The sequence below is a fragment of the Equus quagga genome, chromosome 12, assembly GCF_021613505.1.
Source record: "Equus quagga isolate Etosha38 chromosome 12, UCLA_HA_Equagga_1.0, whole genome shotgun sequence".
NCBI classification, from domain to species: domain Eukaryota; kingdom Metazoa; phylum Chordata; class Mammalia; order Perissodactyla; family Equidae; genus Equus; species Equus quagga.
Window position 1 is genome coordinate 95,762,252 of NC_060278.1, and position 26,082 is coordinate 95,788,333.

Below are 26,082 nucleotides of genomic sequence, written 5' to 3' on the forward strand. Positions count from 1 at the left end.
CTTACTGCACATCAGGCACGTGAACCTGAGTTAGTAGTTGAGTGCGTAAGAATTGTAGGGATGGTGATTCAGGTATAACTTTGTTCTTCTCTTCCTTGAACCCATGTAATATATTCAGTCCACGCTGAAGTCTTCTGGTTTTATCTCCCATTTTAGAAGGCAGTAGCCTTGGTTCTCCTATCATGGGATCCTCTGATGGAGGGATGCAGAAGTCCCAGTGTTATTGTTCCATCTGATTTTCTTCTTTCAGATTCACGCTGACTATTAAGGAGCTTTGTAGTCAGCTTCCTCCAGTTCCTCTAACAGAAGCAGCTGGTCTGCTTTTGTGCTCTTTCTAATTTGTTGTTTAAATTTATCTTCGAGTGTATCGTCTTTCATTTTGTTTTCCTTACTGAGACTTTTAGAAACTTCCACATAAGTATCTTCAGAGTCTTCTTATCTCTGGCCAACAGCATTTGCCCTTCCTGAGGGGGAGGAGAGGATCTCTTTTATCTTTTGCAAGTCTGCTCTGTTTTGTAGACTGCTCTGCTTCAGGCCTGGAATTTTTTCCTGGTGAAGAATTTTCATCTGAGACTTTGCTGCTCTTTAATAAATAGTCTCTGTTTGTTATAAACCATGGCATTGATGCACATTAGTTTGAAATTACCTTCTGTGGACTGATAGCCTTGTTCTTGATCTAATCTTTCATTATACTAAAATCCACTGGATGTATAGTCGTCATTGAGCTGCCAGGAGCAGTCATGGGAAATGCAAAGAAAGCTCCGAGGTCCTTTCTCTGTGATTGTCTCATCAAAGCTTTTGAAGGAGGGCTCTGGCTAAGGAGCTCCAAGGCTGTTCAAGGCATTTCCGTCTTACAGGATCCTGCCTCATGCTCTGTCATTTCCATCTTGCTTTTCTAAAAATCCTCCTTTTTCTTCTCTTATTTTATTTTCCTTCTTTTTCCCCAAGGGGCCTACCTTTTCCCCTCTTTCTCTTTTTCCTTTCTGTGTGCTTATGCTTGTCATGATCGTTCCTGTCATCAGGTTCCTGAATCCTGGCTGCAGTGCCTGAACGGAACTTGGAGATTTCATTTCCTCCTGCTTTCAGGTGCCGTTTCAAGGGCTTCTCTCCCTGCTCCTCATATAGATCTTCTTCGGGCTTGTGTTCTTGTGCATCTTCCACGTGTCAGAATGGCCTCAGTGCCTCCTCCTGTGCCAGGCACAGGCTGGCAAAACACCTTCTGGACCAGGCCAGGGGAGTAGAGGGCAGGAGCAGGGCCCTGGAGACTGTGCTCGGCTGGCAGAGTGTGGCTCATGTGTCTCTCCACCATTTATGGTGGCCACATGTGTTTGATATTTTGATTGTTTCCATTTTTCCCCTGTTATAACTGCTATAAATGTCTCTCATACTTGTAAGTCAGAGTATGTACATATTTGTAGCACTTGGTATATATTGTCTAAAGCAACATAAAAATAACTTTTTATATTTCTTTTTATAGAATTAAAACTATATTTTTATTACACAAATAATGCTTTGCAGAAAAAATTTAAAATACTAATAAACTAAAAGAAGAAAATAAAAATCAACTGTGTTGTTACTGGCTAATAGTTTCATCCATTTTTTACGTAAATACTATTTTCCCTTTTACAAGCATCAAGAGTCCCTACTATAGAACCTTAACATTAAAAGGAGCCTATTTTTTTTATGTCATTCACTGTTCTTCTATGGCATCACTTATTATGACTGTATAATATTCCATTCTCTAGATGTACTGAAGTTTCGTTAGCCACTCCCTAATTGTGGACTTTTAGGATTGTTTTCAGTTTTTCACTATTCTAAGCAGTGCTGAAGTGAACAACCTTGAGTCAAGTCTTTGCACACATCCATAAGTGTTTCTCTAGGATAAATTTTTGGAAGTGAAATGACTGGGTCAAAGGGCATGCACACTTTTTTTTTAATTAGTAACTTTATTTTTTAGGCCAGTTTTAGGTTCAAGCAAAATTGAGCAGAAAGTACAGGGATTCCCATATATCCTCCGTGCATGTAGATTTTTAAGGATTTCAGTATGTGTTGTTAAATTGCCTTTTAGGATGTTGTACCATTTTCCATTCTCACCTACATTTGCCCATATCTCCATGACACTAGGTATCATCATTAAAAATAAATCTTTGATAAGGCACATTTAAACCAGAGTACTTATTCTAGCCATCGTAAGACTGATTTTTTTTCCTTCTGAAATTTATATTTATGTTATCCATTCCATTACTGTTTATTATGGTTGATGGCAGAGTTCCACCAACCTTCTTTCCTTGCCAATTTAACAAAAACTATAAAAGTAATACATGTACACAAAAATAAACATCCAGATAGAACAGAAAGATATAAAGAAAAAAGTAAAAATATCTCCCTCCCACTTACTCAGTCTTTCTCCTGAAAGCCACTTGTTTTTTACTTTAATGGTTTTTAGTTAATTGTGGTGATTACCTCCAAAATTCTAAATAAGATATATATACACACACACATATTTTTTCTTCGTTAGTCTTTTGAGACAGTTAACGTTGATAAGTAGCCGTGTATGATTAGACTTGCAGATGTCTTTAAAGGCTCGGGTGCTTCTTATCTCACTGGATTTGTGCTGCTTCTTTGGCCTCAGAAGATTTCCCATGCTTGCTTGTTGAAGCTCAGGCACGCACTTGTGTTTGCTAGGGTGATGGTGCCCATCGCTTGAGGTGTTTTGGGAAGAAGGTTTCCGGATATTTAGTCCATCATACTGGCTGAAGTGGCAGTCGTAATGTCCTCACTTTTTATCTGTTGGCTCCCCTTTGTGAAAGATGAAGGAATTAGCACCCCTCTGCCTCACACTGCCTCCTCTTCTTCCCTCCACCTTCCTACATTCAAATGAGATAGACACTGTTATTTTCTTCACTTTACAAATGAGATACCAGAATTCAGAGAAGTTAAGTGATTTGCCTGAGGTCACACAGCTAGTAAGTGGAGGATGGAGCCAGGATTTTTCCTCAAGTCCATCTGATTTCAACGCCCCTGTGTTGGCAGTGCTGCATGAACGTATTCCCACCACTCTCTATCCCTGCCCCCACCTTCCATGACCTTCCTGTTTCTGTCATTACTGTCGTGTTTCCCTGCAAGCTTAGGAAAAGCTAGGTCAGTCTGTATTCTGATTTTGGCTGCAGAACTTACAAGCTATAAGTGACTCTAGGCGAGTCACTTTCCCCTTTTTGCCTCCATTTCTGTTTCTATTAAATGGGGACATGAGCACTTACAGCAAGATATGTGTTGCAGAAGAAAGGAGACCATCTATGTGAGAGTCCCCCGTGCGAGGCAAGTCTGAGACGTCGTTATTATTTCAGAGCTCATAAATATTTGCTGATCTAACGGTGCAAACAAGCGGTGTAGACTGCAGGCTTCTCTTACGTAGATGAGTTTTTCAGAACAGTTTTTCAGTTTGTTAATTCCTTTTTCTTAAAGTGTCATTTAAAAAGAAAATCCATGGTTCCTGCTTATTAGAGAAAAGAACTGTAGGTTTGGTGTCTTTTTGTTTTGTTTTGAGATATTTTTATGCAGACGCGCAACAAAATCAAAAGTCCACAGAGAAGCAGGCTGGCTATTTAAAATGGCACCAGCATCCTGGCCCTTGGTACTTTCCTCTGCTTCTGCTCAGTATTCATGTCAGTCGTTTCCACGTGGTGTTTCATTTGTGCTTAGCGAGTCCTGGAGCCAAAAAGGAAGTCAAGGGGTGAGGTTAGCCTGAAATGTCTAGTCTGACTTATCTCATGCTAGTGTGGTGGGCTGTTTTGTTATTTCCTTCTGTCAGTTGACTGTAACTGTGAATACAGGGATCACATTGCATTTATCTTTATCCCTTCAGAATCCAGTGTGGTCCAACAAATGTTTATAAATGAGTGAATGTCGGCAGTGTTCTTGCGCCTTCTGCACAAACTGCAAGGTGGCTTGTGATACCTGTTGTCAACAACAAGCAGTGTCCATCATCACTGTTGCAGTTTCCCTAGAGCAAGAGTTCTGGAACTTGGTCTGTGGACCTGAAATGGACCCAGAGATGACCTTCAGGGGTTCCATAGCCCCCTTGGAATTACATTCATTTGAAGATATCCATTTTCTGAAGAGCAAGATCTTAGCTTTCGTCACATTCTCAAAGGAATATGTGACCTAAAACGAGTAGGAATCATGGCACAGATTGTGAAAAACTTTTCAGTGGTGCGAAGTAGTCTTGTCAGCTTACTTTTGCACACACACATACCACTTTGTTCCTTGGTCCCTCTTGATAAACTATATGTAACCCAGATAGTTAGCACTTTAAGATCTAGATCAGATCAGCTTGACCCCTGTTTCATGTCATGTGGAAGTCCACAGTTTCCCCAAGATTCTGTAGACTCCGTGGGGGTGAAGTTGTGGCTTATGTTCCCCTAGTCATCTCTGCGTCCTCTTTCTCTGTTTGTCAGCCTGTCAGCTGAGAACTGAAACTCAGTCCTTTCCTTGATTTCCATCAAGAACAAAGAATACACTCCCAGAGAGCATTTCTGAGTGTTATTTTTAACTTGCTGATGATTTGGAAGTCACAGAAAGGGGTCACATAGCAGAAAATCCATCTTCCTGGCTCTTTGCCCCTCTCCTTTTTTCATTCCTCACAGATTTCCCCTGGAAATCCGGTTCTTCTTTCTTTCTTTGCAGAGCTACATAGCAAGCTTCAGCTTTTATTTCTGTTGTTTTTTGCATGGCTGAACCCAAAAAGGTGATCAGCAACCTTTTATTTGATAGGAGCCTTTCTCTTCGGAATGCAGTTGTGATCATAAAGAATATTTTTTCTTTTTGTATATATGTGTCTTGTTTGTTTGTTTGGTCAGGAAGATTGGTCCTAAGCTAACATCTGTGCCAGTCTTCCTCTATTTATTTGTGGGATGCCGCCACAGCATGGCTTAATGAGCAATGTGCAGGTCCATGCCCAGCATCCAAACCCACAGACCCTGGGCTGCCAAAGGTGAGTGTGCACACTTAACCACTGCACCACCAGACCGGCCCCTTGTGTATATGTTTCAGCGTCTTCTCAAATTTCATGAAGCCGTCTTAATAAATTCTGTAGGTCTATAGTCTTATTAAAAATCTCCTTCATTTCACTGTGAATGTGGGCCCTTGCAATGGGGTTGGACCTATAAGCACATTGAAGTTCTTCTTACATAGAACAAAAGAGGAGGAACATTTTTATTTTGAGATCAACTGAACTGGTTTTCTTCGGTGTCCCATAAACTGAGGTTTCTCCTCTAAGTTCCTCCAGTTTTATTTTCATTATCCTTTTTTTAAAAAATAGTAATATGTTTATTTTTGATGAGTATAACATTAATGTGCATCTTATAAAAATTAGAACATGGAAGTACACAATTTAGTTAATGAAACCCCCCCGATAATCCCGCTGCCCAGAAATAGCCTCTGTTAACCATTCGGGGTATTGTATAGCCTACAGATTTAAATGCATATAGCAACAACAGCAACACACTGACTACGAGCCAGGTTCTGTGCATTGTCTCATTAAATCCTCAGAGTCTCTGAGATGGGGGCCAAAAAGTTTACCAAAAAGTAAACTTGAGGCTTACAGCTGACGGCTGGCTCGCCTAAACATATTTCCAGTTTACTACCGTAAGCAATCTGCAATAACGATGTATCTGACTATATATTCTTGTCCGATTATCTCCATGTGATAAATTTCCAAAACCAGAATTTCCTGGTCAAAACGTGTGCACATTGAAACTTCTGGTTCTTTTTGAGAGAAGTAGTTAAGAGCATGGGCTTTGTTGTCTCTAGTGTTCATATTCCCACTGCCACTTGCTGGCCGCTCACTAGTCTTAAACTGTGCCTCAGTTTGCTCATGTGTAAAATGGGATGATAATAGCAACCTCATATGGTTGTGAGGATGCGTGTAACGTCCCTAGCTAGTATCCAACTCAAAGGAAGGACGGTGTGTTAGCCCAGGTCCCTGCTCTCATAAAGCTGACGTTTCAGTGTGGGAAGGGGGAAGCAGCTGTGAAAGGCAGGCAGTAAACAAATTAATGAACAAGAGGAATAGCAGCGCTGTGCAGACAGTTAAAGTGATGTGATAGATGGTGGTTCTCTTAAGGTGGGTGGGTTGGGGAAGTCTTCTCAAGAGGTGACATTTTAGCCAAGGTCTGAATGATGAGGATATTCTTTAAATTCTTAGAAGTAGAATCGTGGGATCAAAGATTACATGCATTGAAAGTTTTGGTCAATGTAGTATTGACAAATTGACCTGCAGAAATTTCCAAAATAGTTTTCATTCCGTCTCTGTATAGACATGTTGCTTTCCTTCACCCTCACCAGCACTTTTCTCCTAATTTTAAAAAGTAGGGTTATCGAAATTATCTTAGAGACCTTGGTTTGTATTCTAATGAGCTTCATTAGCAAAGGGAAAAGATAAGAAAACAAGTTAGTCGCTTTGAGGAATCCCTTGTTTCCTCTCCCTAAATTAATTGTGCAGCATCACCTGGTACAAGGTAAGCCTTTCTTCTCACCTGCTGCCCTTTTTCTCTCTGCCATTTCCTGCCTGCATTGTGTGATAGGACTGAAAGCCAACATTTTAGCCAATATACATGTTGATTAACAACCACTTTTCCCCTTTCAAGTTAGGCAATGCTTGGCTTAGGGGAGGTGGCTGATCAGCATGGCTTTTCCTATAAAAACAAGGCAGCTTTTAGAGGTAGGCTGGTTTTTCTGAACGAATTTTTTGGCAAGAGTGTAATACCTTCTGTGAGTTAAAACTGTGCGGAAGGCTCTGCACATCTTTTTGCTACCGTCAAACCCCTCTCCTCTATGGCGTGCAGTTGGCGGCAGGGAGGAGAGGGCATTGCTGAGCACCGGACACGACAGCTGCCTCTGCCCCAGAACCAGTGGGAATAAGACCTCTTTTGTTTGTTTGGAACGTGTATATGATGACATATTGTTTGTGGATCTGTTCCGTAAAGGCTTCTATCATCCTACATAAACTCTGTCATAAGAAACATTCTCTTTGTAGGTCTTGAGTGGAGTTCAGCATCATTACAACAATCTAGTACATGTTAAGTTATAGACCTCATTCAGATGCTGTTTTTATTTCAGTTGTATTTTTTATAGAATACACATGTATTAGAATTTAATCTCTGATTCGAGCCTTACAGGAAATGATACTATGTAGTTTAAACTCCTAGACAAATGGATTAAAAATGTGATTTATTTTTATAATCTTTTTAAACTCAGCAACTTAAATTAAACATCCTGGGGGCAACATGTGTTAGCAAGGGGGCCTGGGGGTGGTGTAGGGAGGGAACGTGTTGGGTGAAATTGTCCAGGAGCAAAGCACGCTCACTTGAAGCCCAGAGATTGGTTATCCAAATATGTGCAGATTGCTGGTGCTATAAATAGTTTGAACTCAAGTAAACAGCTTCTTCCCTCTAGCTGCTGCTTTGCCATTGTTCAGATGCCAGAACAGCCCAGGAAGCAACATTTCACACCGTGCTCATGGCACTTGTGCCCAACTCTTGGCTGCTTCTCTTCCAGGCAGAGCCGTCAGCTACCCAGGGCTTGAGGTGACCGGGGAGCAGATATTCAGGCCTTTCAGTTCCCCACTTTTGGCTCCCATCCTACCCAGCCTGTTGTTCAGCTTTACAGACTCTTATCTGCTCCAGAGTAGCACTGATCTAGGATTCCTGGCAACTGTAACAGCCCTGGAGCCACATGGCCATCGACTAAAGTAGATGTTAGGAGACACAGACATTCTCTTTTTAGGGCAGAAGCACGCATGGCTCATTCCTTTCTTTTGGAGCCGGCACCGGTTGTCAGAACTGCTGCAAGCTGCCTGTGCCAGCCACTGATGTGCGGTATGCCAGGCGGCAGGCTGCTGACATTTCAAGAGCCCCTTTGAGGACGCAAGCAAATGCTGGCATTAGAGCAACTGAGGACGTTCCACGGTTTATTACTATATTTCCTTTGGCAAAAATAAGTCTCTGTTTTTAAAATTCCTGCTTCAGCTGCATTCATTTCCAGTGACTCTTATGGCGAATGCCCGTGAGGAGGTCGTGAATAACTCGACATTTTGTTTGTGAGGGGACAGATGATAAGGAATGATTGAAAGTACTGGATTAAGGATCAGGAAACCTGGATTCTTGGGCAAGTTGCCTAACTTTTCTTAGCTTTAGTTTCTTTATCTGTCAAGTAACGATAATCTTGTCTCTCCTGTTTCATGGAGTTGATGAGGAAATTATATAAAAGTCCTTTCTGGACTATACCAAACTAGAGGACTGTGGGAGAGGTAGGGTAGTGGAGAGAGTCTCGCAAGCCTGGCCTTCCTCTCTGACCTCAAGCAAATGGCTCACGTCTCTCTGCCTCCATGTTTTCATCTGTAAAATGGGAACAGCAAAAGCTGCCTTGCAGGAGATTAGAAATAACAACCATAAAGCACTGATGAATGGCAGGCAAGAATGGCAGTAGTAGTTATTACTACATTTAACATGAAGATACTCTGGAGGGTTAGGATTCTTCACCTGGAGAAACATTCCATTTGTAGGTGTCAAGATTAGCAAAAGGTCCTGCACAAAGCTGATGGCAAGAACTGATAATCATAGAAAGCATTTTTAAAATAAAAGTAATACGTGAACATCATTCAAAACGTCTTCAAATCCAGAAAGGCATCAGTCTCCTACTCACCCCCTCACCCTGGGGCAGCCATGTAATTTTTCTGTTTTTAGCTCTTTAGGTGGTTACCTCCTTTTCTCTAAATAATGTTCCCTCTGTTTCTTTTTTAAAATTAATTTTGTTTTTGTTAAAATGGCGTGTGCAGATAGTTTTGCTTTGTTATTTTTAAAGTCAAATATCATTAAAAACTTATGCTAAAAAACAGCTCTTCCCTGCCCCCACCCCTTTTCCCTTCCCGCCTGTCCTGCTCCCGAGAGCATATGCTTTGGATCCTGTTAGCTGTTCGTTCCAGTACTTTTCTCCGTATATCTTAAATAATATGCTTATACAGCAATCTCTCTCTTTAAAAGTTTTTGTATTGTGGAAAATTTCAAACATATGCAAAACTAAAGAGAAGAGTATAATGAATCCTCGTGTACCACCCATTACCCTCCTTCAAGAATCATGACCAATCTTGTGTCGTCTGTGCCTGCAGCCATTTTCCTCCTGCTACTAGATACTTTTGGAGTAAATTCTAGACATTATATCATTTCATCAGTAACTACTTTAGCATGTATCTCTAAGAGAATAAGGACTCCTTTTATATATATATATATAACTTCACTACCATTATCACACATAGAATAATTAATAATTCCTTATTATTAGCAAAGGTGTCCAATTAACTCAAGTATTTTTTTGTTCAAATCAGATCCAAACAAAGACCAGACACTACCATACTGCTCTTTGATTATTCATCACTTTTTGGTGTGACCTGTTGACCTCCTGGGGTGGTACATGAGGCTTTTGCTGTTTTAGAAACACCACAGCCCCACCCAACACTGCTCCTTTTCTCCCCATATCACAGTTTTTGGTTAGGTCAGCATTTAGTGTTTTACAGTGTTATGGCATTGTAAATATTGTCTACTGCTGAGCCACTAACGTTCTGATTGTTTTTCCTTTCTGTGTGACTATCTTTCCCGGACTTAATAATTTCTTCTTTAATATGCTAGTGTTCCTTGTTCCTTATTGCTAAGTCTTTCCACACTTTCCCGTAGACTTTCAATACGGTTTTCCGCAAACCCATTAAGGAGCCCGTCCGTTCTGTTTTCCTGGAGCCTTCCACCCTCCTGCTCTAGTCAGACCGGCATTCTCTAGGCCTGCGGGTCAGTCGAGGTCCCAGGCTACCTTCCTCATCATCCTTAGTGTTCCTTTCACCTCTCTTCCTAGATCTGTTTTTCAAATCCTACTTCTGAGTTTAAACCCTCGTTTAGGTAAGGTATTCTTCAGGAATTTACTGAGAAAACAGTGCGTGAGAGATAAATTGTTCTAAGTCCTTGTATGTCTGAAAATGTCTTTATTGCCTAGCTGAGTATAAAATCTAGGCTCCAAGTCATTTTGCTTGAGAATGTCTCCCTTCGAAAGCATTGCTCCGTTGTCTGCAGGCCCCAGTGTTGCTGCTGAGAAGTCTGGCACCAGTCTTAGTCTTTTCTTTTGAAACAGCCTGTTTGTCTCTCTAGGACCTTGTGGGATTTTTCCTTTTGAACTCTGAAAGTTTAGGGGACTCTCTTTTCATCTCTTCTCAGCACTTTTTAAACTTTTCAGTTTGAAGATGCGGTTTTCCTTCAGCTCTGGGAAATTTTCCTCATTATTTCTTAGATAATTTCCTATTGTACTTTTTTTTCTTTCTATTCTTTTTCAGGAATTCCTGTTTAGTCTGACATTGGACTTCCTGGATTGTTGTTCTATATCAAGATCCTTTTTTATCCTGTGAGTATTTTTTCCCTATATTTTGAAAGATTTCCTTTTCTTACTTTCCAGTCATTCTACTGAATCATTAATTTCAGTATTCATATTGTTAATTTCTAAGAGCCCAGTTTTGTCAGTTTACTTTATGTTTTATGGGCACGGTATCTTCAGAATCTCTCTGAAGACATAAGAATTTTTTTCAAAGCTGCTTTTCCGTTATAGGGTCAATTTTCTCTTGATTTTAGTCTTTGTCATGCTGTTGGTTTTCCTCAGATGCCCTCTGATGCTTTTTTTTTGCCATTCGTAATGAATAATGAAAGACTTCTTTTAGGCGATAGGCCTTGGTTTCCTCTGGAATTGGTTGTCTGTTTGCCCCATAGGCCCTGCCCCTGCCTGGGAAGCTGCTGGAAGCTCTCCGTACCACGATGAAGGGTGCAGTTTGCTTTAGGCCACCTGAGCAGGAGTTCAACTGAGGGCCCTTCAAAAGTCAGAAGAGGGCTGCCTGGTCTCTCACTAGATGCCCTGGATCATCCCAGGCCGATCTTTCCATTTCTTTCAGGAGCTCTCCTGTCTTTGCCTGGGGTTCTGCAGAGCTTGCTGACCCTCTGTGTGCTGCAGGGGTGGGCGGGGAGCTGACTCACACAGACCTTCCGTGCATCCCCTGATTTTCAGCCTTCTTCCTTAGTCCTCTTCATACCTGCCATCTCCAAGCCCAGAGCCTCCCTGGGCTTCCATACGGCAGTTTGTCTACCGTTCCCCCTGCTGCTTTCTTGTCCCTGTGCTCTGGACTTCAGCTTCTATCTGTCATCATTCTTCTATGAACTTTCTCTCTCTTTTAGAAATTATTTGAAATGAAATCTCTTGTTCTCTAATGATCCTACCCCCAAGAGGGAAAGCCTGGTTTGTAGTTTAGAAGACATGATGCTTTTTTTAAACACACTTTACCCCAGACCGAATTACCCAAGGAGGGTGTGTGTGTGTGTGTTTAGAAAATACTTACTGAGTTTCCTACTCTATACCAGTGAACAAGGGAGACATGTTGACCTCATGGAGCTTACAGTCTGGCAGGGAAACACATGTAATGTGTATTTACAGTAACGTGTGTTAAGGGCTCTAAGAGGAGGAAGAGGGTGTCATGGGACTCAGACAGCAGGGGGAGCTAGCTTGGCTCAGAGGGAAGGCCTTCGTGACATTCAGTCTGAGATCAGATAGCTGACCAGGAGTTAACCAAGACAAAAAGGAAGGGCCACTCAGATTGTGTTTCAGACTGCAGTGGCAAGGGAGAGCCTGGAACCAGTAGGAGGTCTTCCTACTGTTAGAGCACCCAGGCTGTGCAGTGTCAGGGAATCCCTTGCCTTCTCTGGGCCTGGCATGCCTCACCTCAAAAATGAGGAGACCACATGCTCTTTTCAGCTGTAAAAACCAACCAATCTAAGATTGTTTAAAATTGACTCGCGTGGAGCTCCATCTCTCCCATAACTGCCCCAATCTGAAGCTTCTCTCCAGCTGGTGGGGAGCAGGTCTCAAGAAGGCCACAAAAAGCAGGAAGGGGCAGTGTGGTATCCTGCACATCCACTCACCCATTTTCTGGATGGATACTCACTGTGATCGGGCCCCTCTTCTCCTGCCGGATCTCTGTCAGTCACATCAGCCGCTGTCCGAGGGGGCCAGGAATGGAGCCTCAGGACGTCACACCCTGTTAAAAGCAGCCAGGTGTACTCCCAAACCAAAAACCAATATCAGACTTTTCTTTGTCACCTTTTGTGGGGTTATTTCCTCCCCCCCAAAAATGACTTAAGCGTTTGATTTCAAAACCTTGCTTTGAGTGTTGGTGTGGTTCTTTTTGGGTCCACACCCCGCAAGGCGAACTGCTTATTTCTGGGTGGTAGGGTGATGGATGGCTTTCCTCCCTTTTTTCCTGCTCTTCTGTATTTTCCTGTTTTTTACAATAAGCAATTATGATTATAATTGGAAAGAAAAAACTTTTTATTTTTGTCTCAGTCAATATGCTTCTCAATTAATCGTGTCTAGAAAATCTGGGGACCTTCTAGCTGTGTGGCACGGTGGGTAAGTGAGTTTGAAAAGGCATGACAACTGGAGCCCACCTTTGATAGGGTGGAAAGCTCATGACGCTTCGTAGCAGCTGTTTGGCCTGGAAGGTGGGCGGTGGTGGCCAGAGTTTATTCATTCATCCACTCCTTTCAACAGATAGCTGTCAGCTACTAGGTGACCAAGTTACCCAGTTGACTTGGGTCTCGAATTTCCTCATGTGTCAAGTGGAAATGATAATATACCTACCTCATATGGTTCCTTGTGGGGATGAAATGAGGTAATTTGTATAAAGCAGTTAGAATATTATCTGGCGTATGGTAAACATGCAATAAAAGTTTACGTTATTTATAGATTTCCTTATTTTAATAAGTGTCTCATGCACAAAATGCTTGTAAATTAGACACATCTTTTCCTTAAGAAGCTCAAATTCTAGCAGCAGAATAAGATCAGCCCAGAAATAAATATGCCTCAAAGGAGAAAAGGATAAATTTCTAAAGAGAGAAACAGATAAAGCACTAAGGAAATTCAGGAGACACCCCTTCCAGACTGGAGATGAGCAAGGAGTGGGTGGGAATTAGGGCAGCTTTGTGGCAGAGGGGCTGTCTGAGCCCCTCAGACCAGCTCTGCGCCCTGAAGCAGCCAGTTTCCCTTCTCCTCCACTGGAGCTGATACTGCTGTCTGGGAAGAACTGTCAAATTTCAGGAAAACCCTTTAAAAGGCAGTGGAGGACGGGACTGGGCGACACAGGCCTGACCCGGATAGCCCTGGCTCAGAGCACTGGCCCTGTCACTTACTCCAGGGACCTGTGGGCAGGTTCTGCATACGTCCGCTTCCATGACCGAAAGATGAGAATGTTAATAACCCCTCCTGCTCCTGATCGTTGTAAAGAAAGCCTGAAGTATGTTTACAGAGTGCTCAGCACAGAGCAGGGCCCCAGTCCACAAAGTGCAGCTACCATTGTCAGGAGACAAAATGAGTATGCTGGTGTTGTCACGGTTCTGTTCATGGGTCCTGTCACAGATGTACAGTTATTCAAGCTGCATGGCAAGTGTTACAAAATACGTGTTGTTGAAGAAAACCATCTTTGTGTTTATGAATGGGCTCCTTACTATTTATTCAAGTAACAAAACATGATTCAGAGCACTGAGGGTGATGTCAGTAAACCGAGCTGTCAGGAGCCCAGCTTCATTTCCTGACACCCACTTGGGCTTCTGGAATAAAGGTGTAGCCACATGATGGCTCCAGCTCCAGGTGAGAGCATGCCTGACAGCTCTCAGTCACCTTTTGTCCCTCATTCATCCTGACATTGTAGAGAAATACCAGGCCCTTCTTCTGGCTTCTCGGCATTCTTGAACTTATTCATTCATTGTCATGTCATCCTTAGGGCAGAGGATGGTGACACTGAGTCAGAATTAGAAAATGATGTCTTTACTTTAGAATCTTCCAGCTTATTTTTACATGTATTTTTGAACTTACTGTATGTGCCAGGCACTTAATCCACACGAGAACCCTGTAGGGTAAATGTGATTATTCCCATTTTACTTTGGGAAAGCAAGGCGCAAAGATGTTAACCTGCCCAAGTCTAGGGACAGGAAGGAGACCCAGGTCTCTCCAGGCTGTGAACCTCGTCTCCATGGGTTGCTAGGCTGGTGTTCTTTTGATTCCATTACAGTCCCACACCAATTTGTAGGAAAGTCTTCAGATTGGCAAAATCCCTCCTAATATATAGCCGGTTTGCTTGGGTCTTTCCTGATTAGCATCACAGTTCTCTGAGAACTAATTAAAATTCTTGTTAGGTCACAAACTGCCCCAGCCCTACCCCCACCTATAAATAACTTTTTCTGCCCTAATAGAGCTCCAGCCCCAGCCCTAATAGAGTTCTAGTCCCAGCTTCCCATCTAAGTAGTTTTAAGACAAATCAGAGCTGCCTCTTTGGGGGAGGGGCGATCGAAGCCCAGGCTTGCCTCAGGCCACACAGTATTTTGGCAGCAGCATTGGCATGTGTGCTGGGCTAAATAGGAGTTAAAAGACTCAGTTTCCAAATCTAGCCCTTTAATCTTGAACTGTGTGACCTTGGGCATGTCACTTAACTTCTCTGTTTCATTTTCCCATCCTGGAAAAGGCGATTAATAATGCAACCCCTGGGTACATAATTCGCCTAAAATGAGAATCAAAGGAGATTATATACAACAGTGAGAACTACCATCTATCAACACTTACTATGGGCCAAATACTTTCAATTCCCTTAGATGTGTTATTTAATTATCACAGTCCTAAAATGGAGGCCCTAGTATTTCATTTTATAGTTTAAAAAAAAGTTCAGAGAAGTTAAGTCACACAGGACTCAGATCCACATCTCTGGCTTTCAAACTGATGCTCATGATCACGCTGCATGTCACATTGCTACCCACTGTACACAAAAGCAGAGACGTTTCATGGCTTTGCCATCAAGTACTCTACAAATGGCAAGAGATTACAGTCATGCGTGCTGCAAAGGACGTTTCAATCAATGATGGACCACATATATGACAGTGGTCCCTTAAGATTCGTACCATAGAGCCTAGGCGTGTAGCACGCTGTACCATCTAGGTTTGTGTAAGTGCTTGCTCTCTTTCATGTTCACACAGCGACAAAATCGGCTAACGGCGCATTTCTCAGAATGTATCCCTGTCGTTAAGCAACGCACGACTGTAGTTATTATCTCTTGTAACCACTGCTGTTCCATGTTAGTCCCTAAGGACAGTTAAATTCTCTTGCTGCTTTATCTTTTCTAGCAGTATACGCTGCCTCTTTTCATGTCCCCCGGACTGGTTCAGTGAATTCTTTGGGGTTTTCACCCAGAGAAACAGGTCAGCTCCACCATAAAGGGTGTTGAAGGAGCTAGGCTGAGCCTGGCATCTTGAGCAGCGGCCTCTGACACCTCCAGGGTCTTTCCTCCCTCAAGCATATAGTTAGCCAACTTTTAGTAAAATTCCTTATGTTGCATTTGTTGGTAAGTTTCTCAGTCACTGGATTTCAGAAGTAGAAGACGCCGAGCCATCACTTTATTGATGGGGAAACTGAGGTCCAGAGAGAGAGGTGGCCTGCTTAAGGCCATTCATTCAGTTAGGAGTGTGAACAAGACCGGAACCCACTTCCCCAGGCGGCAGACCAGTGCTCTTTCCCAGCCTTTTGCACGGGGGTGTGTCATCTCCCGTAAGTGGAGGGCAGACTCATGCACTGTGCTCAGCATGCACCTAGGAAACTTTATGGAGAAATTCACTCAGAAAATTGGGCAGGAAGAAAGAGATGGGGGTGGGGCGTGGTGGGGTTGGGTGAGGGTGCAGATCTCCACCCTAACTACTATGTTATACACCAAAGAAATGAATTAAAACTCAGCAAAGCAAACTAGATAGCCTACAGTCAGCATGACTAAGGCAAAGGGATTTACGTCGGGAGCCCAGTGAGTGGATAGGAAGCCTTTTGTCACTAAGGCTGCCTGTTAAAAATTGAAGGAAGGATGTTAGGCAAATGTGACGGCCTGGGATGCAGTTACAGCCCCCTTGGCTCGTTGTGCAAAGGAAATGGATCTCTCCTGTGGACGGAGAGGTGGAAACTGAGCAAGGGAGCTGAGTGGTTGACATCATCAGGCTGAGCATTGGGTTACAACAAATGGGGACTGACTTGGCCCGAGACGTGGGAAACACCCACTAAAACCTCGAAGTGCATTTCATTTAGCAGACAAGGAGGGAGGGAGCGGGAGAGATAAAGGGTGAGAGAGAATCCTGCCTGTCCCCACCGGCCTGCTCTGCTAATCTTGCTTACCCTCAAAAGGGAGGTTTCTTGAATTCTGCCTTCACTTCTGACTGAGGACCACTGGACTTTGAAGAAACTTTGCTCTTGTAAGTAGAACTTTATTCTCCTCTGCTGGTCCCCACCCCCAGGGAGAAGCAGAGCTCGGAGGCAGAGCTCTCTGGAGAGCTTGCTTTCCAGTTTGCTGGTCACAAAGTGTCTATTTTTATATTATGATATATTATTGTTCTGGAAATTATGACTTTGTCTGAAACTGCCTAGGGCTGGAGACTGAGCCTCAAGTCTCACAGATGGGCTCCGGTCAAATGCATTTTTCCTTTTTTACCCGGAGAACTCTGACAGATTATCTAGAGCTTTAAAAGCAGCTCCTTGCCCCAAATATAGATGAAGAAATAAATACTCCCTTAGAAATTGGTGTTTGTAAACCTTTATTTTTCTTCTGTTTACAAAGATGGTAGAAAAAATTTTGAATATTCTAGAGAGAAATGTCTCTGAACGTGAAAATTCCCTCTAATCTTCCCCTCATAAATATAAAATTGATATTTTAAATTTATGATACAGGGGCCAGCCCGGCGGCGTAGCAGTTAAATTTGTGCACTCCGCTTTCGCGGCCTGGGCTTCACCAGTTCGGTCCCCAGCACGAACCTACACACCACTCATCAAGCCATGCTGTGGCAGGCGACCCACATATAACATAGAGGAAGATCGGCACAGATGTTAGCTCAGGGCCGATCTTCCTCAGCAGAAAGAGGAGGATTGGTGGTGGATGTTAGCTCAGGGCTAATCTTCCTCAGAAAAAAAAAATTTAAGATACACATATGATTAGATTTCCTGAAGTTAATCACATATACCCCAGTACTGCAGTACCTGCATGGAGAATTCCAAGATGGAAAGAAGTGTTGGAAATCTTTAACTTTGGCTTTGTGATGTTTTTATTACTTTCTTTTTAAAATTTGCTGTTTATGCCTAGAAAATAAACAGAACATGTAGGCCCTCGCGCATTTTATTTGTTGGGGTCTGTTTTCAGGATGTCGAACTGGTACTGGGTGGGTGTTCTCACGTGGCTTGAGGTAAATGGCTTCTAGCTGCTGTGTGTGACCCACCTCCCCTGCTAGCAGGTAAAAATAGTTGAAAACTCCTAGTTAAAGGGGAAAGACTCCAGCTTTAAAAAACAAAGAGCCACCATATAATAGAAGGGCTACCAAAGGATACTATGTGAACTGAGCAATGGTTTCACACTCTCTGGGCCTCAGTTTCCTTTTTGTACCTAGATGAGGGGGTGAAACTAGATGATCGCTATATTTCCAAATTCATCTTGAAAGTTTGAACCATCCATATCTCTGGCCCCTTTGAGGAGAACCCTCAGGGCTTGAGGAGCAAAGTGCTGTTGATTTTCAGTATCCTGTAGTGGCTAAAAACTGGTACCTTTAAGACACTTAAAAGAGGACGTTGTGGAGGAGGAAAAATTTTCCTCTTCCTTTCTAGGGTCTTCTGGCTGTTCAAAGAATTAAATTGACATGAGACAGATTAATAGGAGAAAATCAAATTTAATTGTGTACATACAGGAACCCCACATACATGAGAGACTCAGAGACAGAAAGGTAGAGGACGTATATATGAACTAAGGAATTGGATGGGGCCTGAGGCTTCAGAGGGGAGGAGGGGAATTCACAGGACGATAAGCAGAGCAGATGTTCAGTAATTAGAAGTTGGCCCTGCCGTACAGATAGGTCATAAAAAGTTATTTCTGGAGATAACTCTTATTATGGGCAAGGCTCCAATTTCAGTTCTTTAAGGGAGAGGCAGGAGGTTCTCTTGAGCCCATAGGGTCTCAGCTGCCTTTAGCTCGAAATATTCCACATGCCGAAGTGGCACATCTTGGGAGGCCTGTTCTGAACCCCTTCCACGTAAAACAGGCAATATTAAGTTACTTCTGAGTTTTTTATAGCTTTGTCCGGTTTTGGGTCTCTGCAGAAGGAGAAAGTCTCAGTGTGATGTGTGTGTGCATGTGTGCACACAACAGGGAGGGAGGAGAAAAAGAAGTAACAGTATTCAGCACCTTGTAAGGGCCAGGCCCCACGTTATGCTCAGTCTTTTACATACCGAGGTGGTCAGTATCATTCCCTAACTCCACTGACTGGGGGCATCTCCACTCTATCTTCCCGTATTATCCTCAGTGCCTTCCTCGTATTTATCTGAGCTGTGCTTCCGTGATTACTGGCCTAACTTTAGTTCACCGTGTCTCTGCAAGACCGTGTGCACCCTCTCTTGTGAGTCTGTCTCATCTGTCGCTGTCACCCCATTACCTGGTAGAAAGCCTGGCCCCTAGGGACAGAGGAGACACATCATACTCGGTTTTAACTTAAAGCCCACCATCCTGGTTCCTACCTTGGCAAAAGAGAGGGAAAATCTCTACTTGCCCCCCTCCACCTTCCTTCACTGAGACTTGGCCTCCGCTGCTGCAGGGAAAGGATGGCCAGAACCGGAATACAGAGAAAAGCAAAAGAAGTTGTCAAACCTTGGATTTTGAGTTCCAAAGTTCCAGGTCTTGGCAATTTAAGGGATTTTATCTTAAAGGCTATCAGAGACCCTAACCCTCAGGAGGATGCAGTATTTAAAAACTATTTGTTTGAATTAAGATTAGTTAACAGGAGGATTCTCAAAGCCCCCTTGGCATATCTGAGAGCTATGGTCTTCCCCAGCAACTCAGCCTTTTGGAGGTGGACCATTGCTGCCATGAAACCACCCGTGGTCATGGGCAGTGGAAGGCCCGGGTCTCACCTCTGCCTCGCCCCAGTCCTCCAGGATCTTGAGACTTTGGCTAATTAGAAAAGTCATTCCTCTTCCTAAGGTGGTGGTGAGGAGGTGATATTCTGGAAGGAAGGAAGGGTACCTGCTTTTGGATTTTATTTCTGTTTAATTTGAATGCCTTTAGGCAGGTGTGTCCTCCAGTTACCTTCTGCACCATTCACTTACCCAGTCTGTTGCACTCTTTAGCCTCCTGCCTGCCCCTTTGACCCTCTGGGTATTTGCATTTGTGACCCCTGGGCTGGTTGGTGTTGACAGTCTCTGTCACTTTAGACTGTCTAGAGTTCAATGAGAAGTGGGGAATGTAGGAGACAAGAGCTCTGCTCTCACCACCTCTTAGCTCAGACTTCCTGGATGGATGACCTCCTCTCAGAGAAGCTGGTTGTCTTCTGTAAAGTGGGGGTCACAATTATACCTTCCTCACAGGGGTACCACGAGGATGAAATAGGGTAGAGCTCATAACACTCTTTAGTTGGCACAAAAATACATGCTCAGGGTTAGCCACTTGATGGTTTCCAGAAAGAAAATGTTGGCCAGTGTACACAGGCACCTGCTCCCTCAGTCATAGGATGGGGTTCGTATGAGGAAGCTGGAGTCATCTCAACTCATCAATGTTGAAACCCCCTGTGATGGGCCCTGGAGCTGCCCTGCTGGCTCTTTGAACCAAGTGTCAGTGCTGTTTCCTGTCACCCAGTCAGGCACTGAGGCCGAAAGCAGAAGTGAGTGCTATTCTCCTGGGACAGAGGACCCTGGCCCAGCCACTTAAGGAAGAAGCTGGTGGCAGGTGTTACTTTCTGAGTGTGACAAGGAGCTGAGCTCGCCCAATTAACTCTGCTGAGTGTTTTCACGAGGGGCCAGAAGTGATTCCTAAGTGGAGACAGATGTGGAAAATCTAAAGTTCTTGGAAACAAGTCATTAATCATGACCCAAGGCTGAGCTCACTACCTCCTGGAAATCTTTCAGAAATGCCTTGTGAAAACTTTGAGTAGTGCTCCTTCAAAGAGTGGTTTCTTTGGAAGTTTCAGTCAGCTGCGTGATGCTAAGTGATTCCAAATTGCAGGTGAAAATGTGTCCACTCTTACTGGAAGAAGCCAGCATTTCCTGATTTTATTTCACAGAAGTCTCTAATCTTCCAAGAAATTACTGGTCTTCGGCTTGGCTTTTCCAAATTGAATAATGGACCTTCAGGGCACTAAAGAAATGAAGTATTTGTTAGCTAATGCATTCTTATTATGTCGCAGGGACCTGAGTCAGTCATTATGTTTAGTGCTTTATAGGTGTGGTCTCTAACATTCAGTAAACTGTACTGAGGGCCAACGAGTACTAAGCACGAGGCTAGAGGAGCAGACTGATGAGACAGCCTCTGGTCTTGCGGAGTTCTCAGTGCACCAGGGAAGACAGGCAGGTGAATGAATCCTTACAGTGGATCAGTGTCCAGTGGGTGGAGGACCTGCTCTGGAGCTGGCTGATCACCTCCACACCTCCCTCCGTTTCCTGACTCTCAGAGCTTTACCAGCATTTGTATTAGGGAGAAGTGAGGGCTGCCCCCTGCCGAAGCTTTCACGGCTGGTACCTTCCTATGCCCCATGGCTTCAGACAGAAGCAAGGAACTCTTCTTCATGAAATGCAGTGGCCCCACCTTAGCGAACCCTGACTCTGCAGTCCCAGGTGTAGTAAGGAAACAGGGATGGGCGATTTTGTTGTCTAAAATCACCACTGGATTTTCTCTTGGTTTGTTCTTAACAACATTTATTGTGCGTGTGTTTTTTTTTCTGACTACAAATTAAAGGATCTTCATGGAAGGAAAACTAGACAGTACAGAAAAACACTTAAAGTCATCACCAAGTGATTTCACTGCTCTGAGTTTTTAAAAAGGCGTGGCTAGGTCAGAGGGCATGACTTTTTATAGATCTCTGATACACATTTCCAGTTTGGCACCAGAAGGTTTTTGCCTGTGAGAGCTCTCATTAGCAGTACATGCTTGTCCGCCATCCCCTCACCCACACACTGCCATTGCATTTCAAGTTTAGCTCTAATTTTAATTTCTTCCTGGGCAGAGTCTCTGTTTGTTTGCAAATTTCAAAGGTACTCCTTTTCTGGGCTGCAGTCCCTTGGGGAGGAGAAACCATTATCTGTCGTTGAATAGCGCTGCAGCCATTTGTACTTTCTTGTGTGGATGCATGAATTCATCTACTGGTAAAGAACCTTTCATATGTTAGGCATTATGTGAGATGCTATGGGGGGACACAAAGGTAAATACGACTTATAAGTAGCTCATAATCTGATAAGAAAAAAGACTCAGGTAACTCTTAACTCATGATTCTGTGCCCCAAGAGAGGGACATGCTATGGAAAGCCTGAGAAAGTGGAGGACAGTAGCATTTGAGCCGAGCCTTCAATCCACATCAATAAATTTTTCATGAAGTCAGCCAATATTTAGTGAGCAGCTAATATCTGCCAGGCACTGGGCAAGTTGATAGGTGGACAGTGTTACGAGGACAAAAAGGAGGGTTATGAAATAAATGGGGAGTGATGGACGAGGAGGAGGTTGTGGTCAGGGCAGGCTTACTTGAAGAGGTGCTGTTTAGACTGACTTGAGGAGTCAGTTATGCCAAGAGCTAAGGCAGGAGCGGGGGTGGAGTGGTGCTGTGGATTGGGAAGGAAGAATCCAGGTAGAGAGAGGGACACATGTGAAAGGGCCCAAGGCAGGAAAGCATGTGGAACGTTGGAGAACCTGAAAGGAGGCCAGCGTGGCTAAAGCATAGACGGGCAAGGACGAGGGAAATGAGTGCAGGTTAAGGTTGGGAGAATTAGGCGGGGGCCTGGGGATGTAGGCTGTGCCTGCTGTGTGGAGAATGGATCTGGAGGCAAGAGTGGAGCAGAATGAGGAGGCAGTCGCAGTAGTTAGGGGGAGATGACTGATGCTGGGGAGGACTGGAGGGTGAGGTGGAGTTGAAAGATGTAGATGGATTTGAAACTGTAATGGAGGTAGAAACTTAGTGGTTTCTAGTCTGTGCCAGACCCAGGGCTGGGCCCTGAGGGCACAGAGAAGAAAGAGGTCCTCTGTCCCCCAGGGCCTTAGAGGTCTAGCGGCATTGAAGGTTGTGGCTGGGCAGACGTGGGATGTCTTTAAAGGGGATTTCCTGCCCTTATTCAGCTGTGTTCCGGTATACGAGGACAGTTTCTGTCTGAGGTGGCATAGAATGTTTCTCCTAGTCTATAATTTTCTCGTAAGGGGCAGGAAGAGTCTGTTACTCCCAAGAGCCTGTTTTTATTCCTTGACTTGCCTGTAGTTTCTCTTTCTGTCTGATTTCAAATCTGAGCTCCCTACGGGATTTGGGGTTTGGAGACCTGACTGTGTTGCAGCTCTGTTACCAAGCTGCTGTGTGACCTAAAAAGATCCTTAATTCCTCTGGGCCGCATTTTCATCTGTAAATGGGACTGATACTGATCTGATCCCAGGGTCATTGTGAAGATCAAGTAAGATATCTTACAGTGCTTTGTAAAATACGACGTGCTGTAATGTGAGGTATCGTTATTATTTCAATGAAATATTTATCATCAATGAAATAAGACAACAAAAGTTAAAAGCAAAGCGTTCCACCGGGGAAAGGCAGAGTGCCCCTTACAGGTAACTCTGAAATGGCATGTTCAGCATAGGTGGCTCTCCTTCAAGAGCTCGTCGGGAATGCCCTTCCTCTTCTTTTCTCCTTTATTTCATCCACTGGGATAAACCATTTCCTCTCCTTTCTCCTTCCATCAGAATGGTTTGCAAAACAGTCCATTTCACTTCTCTAGATTGCAGGACCCATTTGATAGAGAAGCCAGAGCGTTTGCTTGGAGACCAAGAGAGCTTTGTGAGCAGAGCTCCGTGGTTTGCAGGGCTCTGGTCCCCAGCAGCTGGTGCGCTCCCAGGAGTGTATTTAATTAGGTTTGGGGGAGGAAGGCAGTCAAGGGCACTGAGCCGTGGAAAACAGTCAACAGCGCAGAACCAGCCCACACACCACCTCAACAGGGCAGTTTCAAGCCAAAGCGTTGGGCTTTCTTTTGGATTTTAAAGGGGGAAATTCTCTTTTTTTTTAAAGTAAGATTTTTTCCCCCCTTTTTAAATAAAAGGCATAAATGCTTAGGAAATAAAGTGCACTTTTTTCCCTCTATGAAGCTTTTTTTTTAAAAAAATTCGTCTTCCAGTTACTAAAATGATAGATTGGAGGATCTGTTCTATTTTGACCAAAAAACCAGGTGACAATAAGTGCAGTTAACTAGCCCATGTAAAAATAAGTCGGTAGTGTGTAACATAGTTCTTTCTGCGCTTTCATATGCTTATTTCTTTGTTATTGTTTTTATTTTCTTCATTAATTTTCCCTAAAGTAATACATGTGCTCCTTGTAACTAATTAAACAATTTGAAGATGTATAAAGAAAAAGTTATAATCTCTCCCCTCCCCCTACTCCCCATTTCGATCCTTCTGAGATAACCACCGTAATCAGTTTGGTGTATATCCTTCCATACCTTTCTCCAAGCTTCTGTTTAAATGGATATAGGATTTGTGTATGTATGTGGTTATTTGTTTTGTCAGAAGTGGGATCATACTTTGTCAATTATTTTTCAATTTATTTTTCCCACTAGATAATACATCATGGGTAGGTGTGAATCCAGTTCACTCTTTTAAATAGCTTCAGGGCTGTGGATCTAGAGGTACCACAATGTATTCAACCATTTCTCCTTTGACAGACACTCAAGTTGTTACCTATTTTTTTCCACTACAAATCTTGTTGTATTAAATAACTTTATATGCATATCCTTCTTTACTGGTGCTTTTATTTTTATAGGTTACATTTTTCAAAATAGTATTGCTGGGTCAAAAGGTGTATGTATTTGACATTTTAATAGATAATACCATCCTACTTTACAAAAAGTTCTAGTAATTTACATTCTCCCCAGCAGTATGAGTACTTCCATTTCCCTAAATCTTTACCAATATTAGATATTCTTTCCCTTCTTCCTTCCCACCCTCCATCTCTCCCTCTATCTGTGCCTCCATCTATCTCTGTTCTTTTATTTTGTGACCAAGCTGATGGGAGGAAATGGTATCTCATAGTTGCTTACTTTGTATATTCTTTACCTCTAGTGAAATTGAACATTGTTTCATGTTCATTGGACTTTCCATTTTCCTTTTCTGTGAATTTCTTTCACCCATTTTTCTTATGAATTTTTTGTCTTTTTCTCAACAAGTTATAGGGGCTCTTTATATATATATATATATATATATATTTTTTTTTTTAAGATTGGCACCCACGCTAACAACTGTTGCCAATCTTTTTTTTTCCTGCTTTTTCTCCCCCAAATACCCCCAGTACATAGTTACATATTTTAGTTGCAGGTCCTTCTAGTTGTGGCATGTGGGATGCTGCCTCAACATAGCCTGATGAGCGGTGCCATGTCCACGCCCAGGATCCGAACCGGCAAAACCCTGGGCCACCAAAGCGGAGCGCGCAAACGTAACCACTCGGCCACAGGGCCAAACTCAATATATTTTTATATATTAAGGATTCCATATCTGTTGCAAATATTTCTCCTCATCTGTTATTCATTAGATTTTTTTCTATTTTTCTCTTCGTAGTGTCTGTATTTCTCTTGTTAAGAATAATTTCCCCACCTCAAAGTTATATAAATATTTTCCTAAATGTTCTTCTCATACTCCTGTGCTTTTAATTAATTTCATCCTGAACCTTAAATCCCTTTGAAATTTATGTTTATAATAGTAAGAAAGAAAAGCCGTCTTTTCTATTATACATTGAAATCTCATCTTTGTCATAAATAAGTTCCTTTATTGTATCAATTTCTGAACTTGCCATTCTCATCCATAGGCCTATTTGTCTATTTTTATGTTAATACCGTATCTTTTACTTATAATGTGTTTATAATAAATTTTTATTATCTTATAAGACAAATCCCCTAGGTATTCATTTTTTATAGCTTTCTTTACTATTTCTTGGCTAATTTTTTTGGATATTTATTATTGCATATGAACTTTAAAGTAATTTTATCTATTTCCCCCCTCCAAAAAAACTATTGGTATTCTTATTGAAATTATGTAGGAATTTGGGAAGGATTGGCATTTTTAGACAATTAGGCTTTTCTACCTAGGAGCATGCTAACTAGTGTGGGACTTACGCATTCTATTTCTATATTTTGTTGTTTTTACCTTTAAAATTTTAATATGCATCATGGACATATTCTAAAGTGAAATAATATTTCTATATAAGTGAATAATCAAAGACCTTAGAAAGTTTTAACTCTGGTCTCTTCCGTTTTCAGTGTTGTTATTATCAAATATATAATATTGTCAAAATTGTTTTTATTTCCCCATTTAGCTTTGTTTCGCTAAATCAGTACTTCATTAAATTTACCAATATACTTACTAATTTCTTTGCCCACTGTTTATCCTAAAAATCTCACTTATTTTCTGTGTTCAGTTTCCTTTCTGTTGGAGAATGTTCTTGAAGTCTGGGAATGATGACCTTGCTCAGTCTTTGTCTGAAAATATCTTTTGCCCTTACTCTTGATATTTTAGAATTTTAGATAGACAGCGTGTTTAATGATTATGAAAGTTATGTCTGCCTCCTTAAAAGTTTTCAACCAAAACACAAATAGTTAATGTAAAAAGTGAAAATTTTTCACTCCTTTTCCCTCAGTTGCTGAGTCCCAGAGAGAGCCACTGTTCCTGCCTTTTTCTATGTGGAAACAAAAAAATGTGTCTGTACACAAATGCCGTACTTTTTTTCTAAGCATAAACAGTCATGTCCGTATTTTTTAGTAAAAATGATAATGTATGCAATTTTACACTATTTTTAAAGAACAAAGCATGTCCATTTTTCCATGTCAGTACGACGAAATCTCCCTCATTCTTTATAGTGGCTGTATAGTTTCTCATTGTATTGATACACCATAGTTAAATTCTTTTCCTCTTAACAGACATTTAAGTTGTTTCCTCTTTTTTTGCTATTAC

General features: G+C 42.4%; 1 protein-coding gene across 1 annotated transcript in view; it reads left to right on the forward strand.

Annotated features, from left to right (window-relative positions):
• The window catches only part of PKIG (cAMP-dependent protein kinase inhibitor gamma), an 80,513-nt gene that overhangs the window by 32,433 nt on the left and 21,998 nt on the right, over positions 1 to 26,082 (forward strand). The gene's annotated exons all lie outside the window — the stretch shown is intronic.